The sequence below is a fragment of the Triticum aestivum genome, chromosome 2D, assembly GCF_018294505.1.
Source record: "Triticum aestivum cultivar Chinese Spring chromosome 2D, IWGSC CS RefSeq v2.1, whole genome shotgun sequence".
Lineage (NCBI taxonomy): Eukaryota > Viridiplantae > Streptophyta > Magnoliopsida > Poales > Poaceae > Triticum > Triticum aestivum.
This window is the reverse complement of record NC_057799.1, coordinates 525,076,600-525,088,259: the sequence shown is the minus strand read 5'-3', so window position 1 is coordinate 525,088,259 and position 11,660 is coordinate 525,076,600.

The window sequence follows — 11,660 nt, the reverse complement described above, 5'->3', positions numbered from 1 at the left end:
ACCTGAGATATAATGCTTTACTCGTTGCCCATTGACAACCTTCGGGTTAGTACCTTCGGTTTTATTTTGATGACTCCAGACCGGTAAACCTCCTCGATGACATATGGGCCTTCACATTTCGAGAGGAGCTTTCCTGCAAAAAAAATCGAAAACGAGAGTTGTACAAAAGAACAAATTCTCCGACTTTAAACTCACGCTTTTGAATTCTTTTGTCATGCCATCTTTTAACTTTTTCTTTGAATAGTTTTGCATTTTCGTAAGCTTGGGTTCTCCATTCATCTAATGAGCTAATATCAAATAACCTCTTTTCACCAGCAAGTTTGAAATCATAGTTGAGTTCTTTAACTGCCCAGTATGCTTTATGTTCTAACTCAAAGGCAAATGACAAGCTTTTCCATAAACCATTTTATAAGGAGACATACCCATAGGATTTTTATAAGCTGTTCTATAAGCCCAAAGTGCATCATCTAATTTCTTAGACCAATTCTTCCTAGACCTATTGACAGTCTTTTGCAAAATTAATTTTATTTCTCTATTGCTAAGCTCAACTTGACCACTAGACTGAGGATGATAGGGTGATGCAATTCTATGGTTAACATCATACTTAGCAAGCATCTTACGGAAAGCACCATGAATAAAGTGTGAACCACCATCAGTCATTAAATATCTAGGGACTCCAAACCTTGGGAAAATAACTTCCTTAAGCATTTTAATAGAGGTGTTGTGATCAGCACTACTAGTTGGAATAGCTTCTACCCATTTAGTAACATAATCAACAGCAACCAAAATATGTGTATGCCCATTAGAGGAAGGAAAAGGTCCCATGTAATCGAATCCCCAAACATCAAATGGTTCAACAGCAAGTGAATAATTCATAGGCATTTCATGACACTTACCAATATTACCTATTCTTTGGCATTCATCACAAGATGAGACATACTTACGAGCATCCTTGAAGAGAGTAGGCCAATAAAATCCAGATTGCAATACCTTATGAGCAGTTCTATCTCCAGCATGATGCCCTCCATATGGTTCAGAGTGACACTTCCGTAGGATTTGTCCCTGTTCATGCTCAGGTACACAACGTCTAATAATACCATCTACTCCTTCTTTATAAAGATGTGGGTCATCCCAAAAGTAATTTCTTAAATCATAGAAGAATTTTTTTCTTTTGTTGGTAAGTAAAGCTAGGAGGTAAACATTTAGCAACAATGTAATTAGCATAGTCAGCATACCAAGGAGTGCTATTAGCAACATTGCAGCTAATTGCTCATCAAGAAAACTATCATCAATAGGTAGTGGGTCATCAAGCACATTTTCAAGCCTAGACAAGTTATCAGCCACGGGGTTCTCAGCTCCTTTTCTATCAATAATATGCAAATCAAATTCTTGTAACAAGAGAACCCAACGAATAAGTCTAGGTTTAGCATCTTTCTTTTCCATAAGATATTTAATAGCAGCATGGTCTGTGTGAACAGTTACTTTGGAATCAACAATATAAGGTCTAAACTTATCACAAGCAAACACAACTGCTAAAAATTCTTTTTCAGTAGTAGCATAATTTCTTTGAGCACTGTCTAGAGTTTTACTAGCATAATGAATAACATTCAATTTCTTATCAACTCTTTGTCCTACAACAGCACCAATAGCATAATAACTAGCATCACACATAATTTCAAAAGGCAAGTTCCAATCAGGTGGTTGAACAATAGGTGCAGAAATTAAAGCTTTCTTAAGTGTTTCAAGGCTTCAAGACAATCATCATAAAAAACAAAAGGAATATCCTTTTGCAAGAGACTAGTAAGAGGCCTAGAAATTTTAGAAAAGTCTTTGATAAATCTCCTATAAAAACCAGCATGACCTAGGAAACTACAAATACCTTTTATGTCCTTAGGACATGGCATTTTCTCAATTGCATCAACCTTAGGTTGGTCCACTTGAATAGCTCTTTCAGAAATTTTATGACCCAAGACAATGCCTTCATTAACCATAAAGTGGCACTTCTCCCAATTCAAGACAAGATTTGTTTGTTCACATCTCTGCAAAACTCGATCGAGGTTGCTTAAACAATCATCGAAAGACTTCCCATAGACAGAGAAGTCATCCATGAAAACCTCAACAATCTTTTCACAAAAGTTACAGAATATAGCCATCATACATCTTTGAAAGGTAGCAGGTGCATTACATAAACCAAAAGGCATACGTCTATAAGCATAGGTTCCAAAAGGACAAGTAAAAGTGGTTTTTTCTTGATCAGGTTGAGAAACAGGTATTTGTGAGAAGCCAAAATATCCATCAAGGAAGCAAAAGTGTGTGTGCTTAGATAATCTTTCAAGCATTTGATCAATAAAAGGCAAAGGGCAATGATCTTTTCTAGTAGCTTTATTTAACTTTCTAAAATCAATTACCATTCTATAGCCTGTAACAATTCTTTGTGGAATAAGCTCATTCGTATCATTAGGAACAACAGTTATGCCTCCTTTCTTAGGGACACAATGAACATGACTTACCCATCTACTATCAGCTATAGGATAGATTATACCTGCTACCAGAAGTTTTAATATTTCCGTTCTTACCACCTCTTTCATCTTCGGATTTAACCGACGTTGGTGATCAACAACTGGTTTAGCATCAGGTTCCATATTAATTTTGTGCTGACATAGAGTGGGACTAATGCCTTTTCATCAAGAGTATATCCAATAGCAGCTCGGTGCTTCCTTAGAACTTTCAATAATCTTTCTTCTTCATGTTCTGAAAGGTTAGCACTAATAATAACAGGATATATCTCCTTTTCATCATGATAAGCATATTTCAAAGTGTCTGGCAATTGTTTTAACTCAAACACAGGATCACCTTTAGGTGGAGGAGGACCTCCGAGAGTTTCAATAGGCAAATTGTGTTTAAGCAGAGGACGTTGTTCAAAGAAAATCTTATCTATTTCATTTCTTTCATGCATATGTAAATCATTTTCATGGTCTACCGAGTATTGTTCTAAAGGATCAGTAGGTGGCACAGCAATAGAAGCAAGACCAATTAATTCATCCTTACTAGGCAATTCTTTTTCATGATGATTTCTACTAAACTTGGAAAAATTAAACTCATGAGACTCATCACCAAAGCTAACACCAACAGTTTGTTTCTTGCAATCTATCTTAGCATTAACTGTGTTCAAGAAAGGTCTACCAAAGATAATGGGACAGAAGTCATCTTGTGGGGAACCAAGAACAAGAAAATCAGTAGGGTATTTTATTTTCCCACACAATACTTCAACATCTCTAATAGTCCCAAAAGGTGATATGGTGTCTCTATTAGCAAGTTTAATAGTAACATCTATGTCTTCTATCTCTGCAGGTGCTATGTCTTTCTTAATTTCTTGATATAAAGTGTAAGGAATAGAACTCACACTAGCACCCATGTCACATAAACCATGATAACAGTGATCTCCCATTTTAACTGAAATGACAGGCATGCCAACAACTGGTCTATGTTTATCCCGTTTACCGGGTTTAGCAATTCTAGTAGCTTCTACACAAAAGTAAATAACATGCCCATCTATATCTTCTTCTAAGAGATTTTTGACCATAGCAACATTAGGTTCTACTCTAATTTGTTCATCTAGTTTAGGTGTTCTAACATAGCTTTTGTTAACCACAGTTGAAACTTTAGCATGTTCCTTTATCCTAACAGGAAAAGGGGGTTTCTCAATATAAGCAATAGGAACAACTGGGCCAGCATTATAGAGTATAGTTTCTTCTTTAACTGGTACTGGTTCCTTAATTTCTTCTTTAATAGGTGGGTGATATTTGAACCACTTCTCTTTAGGGAGTTCAACATGAGTAGCAAATGATTCACAAAAGGAGGCTACTATCTCAGAGTCAAGTCCATATTTAGTGCTAAACTTTTGAAAAGCATCGGTACCATAAAAGATTTAACACAATCATACTTAAGCTTTATACCTGACTCTTTACCTTTGTCGAGTTCCCAATCTTCAGAGTTGCCTTTAATTCTTTCCAAAAGATCCCACCGGAATTCAATAGTTTTCTTCATAAAAGAACCAGCACAAGAAGTATCCAACATGGTTTGATCATTACGAGAAAGCCGAGCATAAAAATTCTGAATAATAATTTCTCTTGAGAGCTCATGATTGGGGCATGAATATAACATTGACTTAAGCCTCCCCCAAGCTAGAGCAGTACTTTCTCCTTCACGAGGCCAAAAATTATATATATTATTCTTATCACGATGAACTAGATGCATAGGATAATTTTTTTGGTGGAATTCCAATTTCAATCGATTCCAATTCCATGATCCAATATCATCGCATAGCCTATACCATGCCAATGCTTTTCCCTTCAAAGATAAAGGGAAAACCTTTTTCATCACCTCATCTTGGGGTAGACCTGCAAGCTTGAACAATCCACAAAATTGTTCTACATATTTCAAGTGCATATCAGGATGTTCAGTTCCATCTCCTGCATAAGGATTAGCTAGCAGTTGTTCTATCATACCCGAAGGAATTTCATATTCAATATTTTCAGTAGGTGCAGTAGGTTGAGGTGCAATTAATTGTGGTTCCGGACAAGGTGAGATACCCCGAACAAACCCCTCAAAGGATTGTTTTCCATAGTAGCAAGTGACAATAAATTTCAGCACACTATATAAATGTTTCCTTACCGAATTCCACTTACCAAAGGCGCTTCACTCCCCGGCAACGGCACCAGAAAATAGTCTTGATGACCCACAAGTATAGGGGATCAATTGTAGCTCTTTTCGATAAGTAAGAGTGTCGAACCCAACGAGGAGCAGAAGGAAATGACAAGTAGTTTCAGTAAGGTGTTGTCTGCAAGTGCTGAAACTGTAAGTAGCGAGTAGCTTGATAGCAAGATAATTTGTAACGAGCAAGTAACGATAGTAACAATAAATATGCAGCAAGGTAGCCCAATCCTTTTGAGGCAAATGACAGGCCAAAACGGTCTCTTATGATAAGCAAAGCGTTCTTGAGGGTACACGGGAATTTCATCTAGTCACTTTCATCATGTTGGTTTGATTTGTGTTCGCTACTTTGATAATTTGATATGTGGGTGGACCGGTGCTTAGGTGCTGTTCTTACTTGAACAAACCTCCTACTTATGATTAACCCTCCCGCAAGCATCTGCAACTACGAGAAAAGTATTAAGAATAAATTCTAGCCATAGCATTAAACTTTTGGGTCCAATCGGTCCCTTGCGGAATAGTGCATAAACTGGGGTTTAAGCTTCTGTCACTCTCGCAACCCACAATCTATTTACTACTCCACAATGCATTCCCTTAGGCCCAAATATGGTGAAGTGTCATGTAGTCGACGTTCACATGACACCACTAAGGGAATCACAACATACATACTATCAAAATATTGAACACATATCAAATTCACATGAGTACTTGCAACATGATTTATCCCGTGACCTCAAGAACTAAGGTAACTACTCACAAATAATAAACATGCTCATGATCAGAAGAGTATTAAATAGCATCACGGATCTGAACATATAATCTTCCACCAAATAAACCATATAGTAATCAACTACAAGATGTAATCAACACTACAAGTCACCCCCTAGCAACAATATATAGTTTCGGTAAAAAGATTGAATACAAGAGATGAACTAGGGTTTGAGATGAGATGGTGCTGGTGAAGATGTTGATGGAGATTGCCCTCCCCAAGATGGTAGAGTTGTTGTTGGTGATGATGATGATGATAATTTCCCCCTCCGGGAGGGAAGTTCCCCTGGCAAAATCGCTCCGCAGGAGGGCAAAAGTGCTCCTGCCCAAGTTCCGCCTCGAGACGGCGGCGCTCCGCCCCGAAAGTCTTCTCCTTATTTTTTCTAGGTCAAAATGACTTATATACCAGAAGATGGGCACCGGAGGTGGGCCAAGGAGGCCATGTAACGCCCCAAGACCGGTGCGCCAGAAGCCTTCCATGTTTTTCGCTGTCGTCGTGTGTTTTATCTGCTTGTTGCATTTCATCATCGCATCATTCGCATTGCATCGGCACTCCGTTGCCGTCATGTTTTAAAACTTGCATTCGTTCATCGTTGCCGTTTCTCCCTTTGCCTTCATCACCTTCCCTTGGATCGCCTTGCCTGCGTTGACCGTTCCAGACCAATCGGGTTTTCGCTTCCCTCTTGACCGTGACCGCCTAACCCCTCTTTGCGCAGAGCATCGACCCCTCGCCCGTGTCCGAAACTTCCCCCAACCCGAACCGGACTTTTGTTACCGTTGGGTCCGGATCATCCCCAAACATCTATAAAACATCTCCGGTTTCTTATTTGAACTCCCTAACCTATTTTATCTTGAACATCCAATTTCGATCGGATGATCCAAACCCCCTCTCTTTTCCCTATATATAGTCAAACCTTAATCTATTTGAGACCAAACCCTAAAATCTAGGGGAGCTGTCCCATCTTCCCCGTCGTCCGCCGCCACCCCCTGTCCAAATCCTCCTCGGAGTCCACATCGAGCCAACCACAGCCACCAACCTTCCTCCTCGTCCAGCCACCACCCAACCTCCAGATCCATCCATCTGGACCCTTGGATAGAGATCCAACATCCAGGAGGTGCTCCCTGCAACTCCCGCAAGCCCCCTCCTTCCATGGTTCCGCTCCACGCCCGAGCTCGTCCTCGAGCACGACGGCGCCCTTGCCGACCCCCGTCGACCAGGCCAGTGCTCCGCCGTCCCGCGCCCTTCCCTCTCCTTCCTTTCCCCATCTCGTTTCTTCTCCCCCTCTCATGGTCTCTCTCCCGTGGATCACAGGGACCCCGCCGCCATCGTTCGAGCTCCCCACGCCCGGATCCGCTCCTCCTTCGCCGCGCCAAGTACTGGAGCTGCACGTCGCCACCAGGGAGCTGTCGCCCTGCCAAGTCCCTCGACCCGCCTCTGCTCGCATGCTTTGCCAGCGCCAAGCCTCGCTCGCGTTGACCGCACCAACCGCCTCGACGCCGTCCAAGCTCCGGACCTCACCTTGCCCGCGCCTCCCCGTCGGTTCCCTTGTCGCCTCCCCATGCTTGAGAGCCCACGTCGGCCATCTTCCTTGCCGGAGTGCCCCGCCTTGGCCTGCCTTGACCCGACTCCTGCCTCCTCTGCAACCGGGACGAGCTCTGCTCGTCGTGGTCGTGGTCGTGTTGACCGCGCCCTGCCTCTCCAAGCCGCGGCCCAGCCCCAGCTCTCCTCTGCTTCCCCGCCGGCCTGTTGGCCCAATGTGAGCAGCTTCCCCAGCCCAGTTCAGTTCTGTTTCGGCCCGTGGATGTTTTTTTCCCATTCTCTGCGAATTTAGTAATTATCCTAGGATTTACAGATTTGCAGAAAAATCCTTGCTGTTCATGCATTTAATAACTAAATAACCATGCACCATATGTTAAAACTTCAAATATGAAAAATGCTTAGAATTTTATCTAGTTTCATAATATGTGACTTTCATCCATGTTAAAAATGTTTAACCTTGCTGTTTGTTTAATTTTGCGTAAATGCCATGTTAAAATGATATATTTCATAACTAATTAACCGTAGCTCCGAATTTAATAAACTTTATATGTAAATGGGGTGGAAAAATGCCTAGTTTAACATGGTGCACTTTATTTTTCTGTTTAACAACATTAAAATTGTGTTTAGGGCATAACAGTAGCAAATTGAAAATATGCATATGGGGATTTTCCGCAATTGTTGTTTGTTGTTCCGGCCTCATTTAAACTTGCCTAAATAGTTAGTTTACTTATGATTCACCCCTTATGCCTGGTGTTTTGTTCCACTCTTGCCGCCTTAGTTTCCATCATACCGGTGTTATGTTCCTTGATTTTGCGTTCCTTACGCGGTTGGGTGTTATGGGACCCCCTTGACAGTTCGCTTTGAATAAAACTCCTCCAGCAAGGCCCAACCTTGGTTTTACCATTTGCCACCTAAGCCTTTTTCCCTTGGGTTTTCGCGAGCCCGAGGGTCATCTTTATTTTAACCCCCGGGGCCAGTGCTCCTCTGAGTGTTGGTCCAAACTAGAGCACCGTGCGGGACCGTCCCTTGGCAACTTGGGTTACGTTGGTACCTGTACGCTTCGCTCATCCGGTGTGCCCTGAGAACGAGATATGTGCAGCTCCTATCGGGATTTGTCGGCACAGTCGGGTGGTCTTGCTGGTCTTGTTTTACCATTGTCAAAAAAGTCTTGTAACCGGGATTCCGAGCCCGATCGGGTCTTCTCGGGAGAAGGAATATCCTTCGTTGACCGTGAGAGCTTGTGATGGGCTAAGTTGGGACACCCCTGCAGGGTATAAACTTTCGAGAGCCGTGCCCGCGGTTATGTGACAGATGGGAATTTGTTAATGTCCGGTTGTAGAGAACTTAACACTTTACTTAATTAAAATGCATCAACCGCGTGTGTAGCCGTGATGGTCTCTTTTCGGCGGAGTCCGAGAAGTGAACACGGTTTGGGTTATGTATGAGCGTAAGCAGTTTCAGGATCACTTCTTGATCATTTCTAGCTTCACGACCGTTGTGTTGCTCCTCTTCTCACTCTTATTTGCGTATGTTAGCCACCATATATGCTTAGTGCTTGCTGCAGCTCCACCTCATTACCCCATCCTTCCTATAAGCTTAAATAGTCTTGATCTCGCGGGTGTGAGATTGTTGAGTCCTCATGACTCACAGATTCTACCAAAATAGTTGCAGGTGCCGACGATACCAGTGCAGGTGACGCAACCGAGCTCAAGTGGGAGTTCGACGAGGACCTTGGTCGTTACTATGTTTTGTTTCCTGATGATCAGTAGTGGAGCCCAGTTGGGACGATCGGGGATCTAGCATTTGGGGTTGTCTTCTTTTATTTTGGTTCCGTACTCGTACCTTGATTGTACTCTGAATGATGTGTGTTTAATTTATGTATTGTGTGAAGTGGCGATTGTAAGCCAACTCTCTTTATCCCATTCTTGTTCATTACATGGGATTGTGTGAAGATGACCCTTCTTGCGACAAACCTACAATGCGGTTATGCCTCTAAGTCGTGCCTCGACACGTGAGAGATATAGCCGCATCGTGGGCGTTACAAGTTGGTAATCAGAGCCATCCCCGACTTAGGAGCCCCCTGCTTGATCGAATCGCTGGCGATGTTGAGTCTAGAACAAAAATGTTTTGAGTCTTAGGATTATATATATCGGAGAGTAGGATTCTTTTTACTCCTCAGTCCCTTCGTCGCTCTGGTGAGGCCCCCTGACGTAGAAGTTTTGACTTTCCTCTCCTCAAATTTCACTAAATTTTTTTTAGGATCACGCGGGTATCTTGGAATTGTTCCGATGGTTTTGTGATGAGAACATTGTTCTTGGTGCCTCCTGACATTTAGGGGTTGTGGCAGTGTCCCGGGGAGTTGAGCTCCGAGGTGTTGTCGTCATAATTTTATCGTTGCAGTTCTGGAATACCTGAGTCTCGCCGACATCGAAAATCTCTTTTATGCAGTTGTTGATGAGATCACCTCGACGCCACCCAGTACTGGGGCGGGAGTTTGGGAGTATTGCCATAACTCGTATAACGGATGCTTTTCGAAGGTTGAGGTACACGATTTCTGGAGTTTTCTTGGTTATGTGTTGACGGATGGATACAGCTGGATCTAGGTATTGTTAGTTTGGGTGAGATATATTGCGTCCCCTATATCCCCAACACCATATTGCATAACTAGAAAGTTTCGGGAGTTTATAAGTGGGAATTCAAGTTTCTCGTAGGATATCTTTCCAACACACACATGATACGATATGGGATCTATCATATGTTTGTTTCCGGCTTATTCTGCAAGCCAAATCCTTTGTTTTTGTTTTGTTTTGTGGTATTCGAGTTGCTTCAATGCCAAGTGTTGATTCCATACCTTATTCTAAGCGGTGTTCTCATATTTCTATGGGAGTGCTAATCCTTCTCGATCATCGAGATTGTCATGCCAATTCTTTTCCAACCGACGTGCTCTTTTTCAAGTGGATCCGATCATTTCAACATTTGCGAGATCAATTCTCAGTTCTTTGCAACGGTGTTTGCTTCATCCGTCCCAAGTTGTCTTTGTTTTCCCCGCCCTCCCACCCTTTTTCTTCAAGGACTCAGATTTCTTAATCAAGTATCCATCTTATAGATGGGAAGTCTCTCCATTCTTTTCCGTCAATGTTCTTATCCGGTGATTCTCAGGAAGATACTAACGGAGCCTTAACTTCATCATTATTCGTTCTCTTTCTTCTCCAGTGGATTAAATTCAAGCTTTGTCGATCATATCTTTTCCTTGTTTCAAATGTTTTTCTCGTACCGGTGCACCTCTTAATCATCCACTTCTCGCTATTCAATTGTTCCGGAGTGATGAAGATATCTCAGAAGATTCAAGTTTCCATTCTCAATTCACTCAAGTTCTTTTGAGGATGCTATCTCATTCAAGCCATCTAATTCAACCGGTGCAATCTCTCTTTTCAAGCAATCGTTCAACGGTGGTTCTTTTGAGTGGGCCCTAACCCACAGGTCTTTTCCCAGGATCTTACCTGACTCTTCTAATTTTCCCGGAGCTTCTAAAATTCTTTTCAAAGTTTGACGCAAGAATGGGTTATCATCAGTCATATGTCTTCCTCCAAGATCTTTCAATTTCTTTTCATCGTTGGTTCAACCTTTCCAATTTTCATTCCGGGGTGCCTCAACAATTCATGGTGGTGTTTCTCATTGTCATTCTCAACATTTGAAGACCGAAGAAGATTTTCTCTTAAATCTTGCTCCATTCTCTTCAAGATTCATGGTTCTAGCTTGATGCCATCCTCTCATAATTGTTTCCGATGTGAGAATTCTTTTCACCCATCCGGAGCAATTCAGGAGTCTTTTCAGTTTGATTCTCCGGAGCCCATCATCTCAGAATTATTCATTCAAGCTTTCAGCTCTCGTTCTCCAAATCATACCGGTGCATCATTCAAGTATTATCTAATCAGCTCGTGATCTCTTCATTCTCTTGTATCTAAATTTCCAAGTATCGTTGTTCGTTTTCAATTCTTATGGTGGTTTGTTCAGGATTCCTCGTCCTATATTTTCATATTTAATTTATTCGTTGTTTCAATCCTACCCATGGTTCGTAGAAGACCTTCCCATGTTGAGCAACATCTCTCTTCAATCCTTTTTCAATGAGTATAAGTAGTATGCCAAATCCGTTGCTTGTCATCAATTTAAATTGATGAAGGATACGCATAACGTAATTCTTATTATTGTTTCATCCAAGTGATCTAGTTTCTTCTTTCGAGAGTTGTGCATCATGTCATTTTTCTCGGTTCGAGATGCTTCATCTTTTCTTTCCCGGAGTTCCAAGTTTTCCGCTTTATCTCATCGCGAAGCTCCATCTAATCATTGCACGACTTCACCTTGTGTTTTCAACTTCTCTTTCTTTCTATCATCCTTGTATTACCGGAGTTCTTCATGGAGGCTCTACATGGTAGTTCCTCAAGGATTCCTTTCATTCTTCAATTGTTCTTCAAGTTTTCTCTCGAAGTTATGGTCCGCCAAGCTATACTTCAATTATTCTTCATCTTGCATTCCGAAGTGCAATTCTTCATACCTTATCTTTTGAGGTGGTGTTATGTCATTTTGACAGTTTCCTTCATGTTTCATGATTGACAAGTTGTCCGGAATGACATATTTTAAA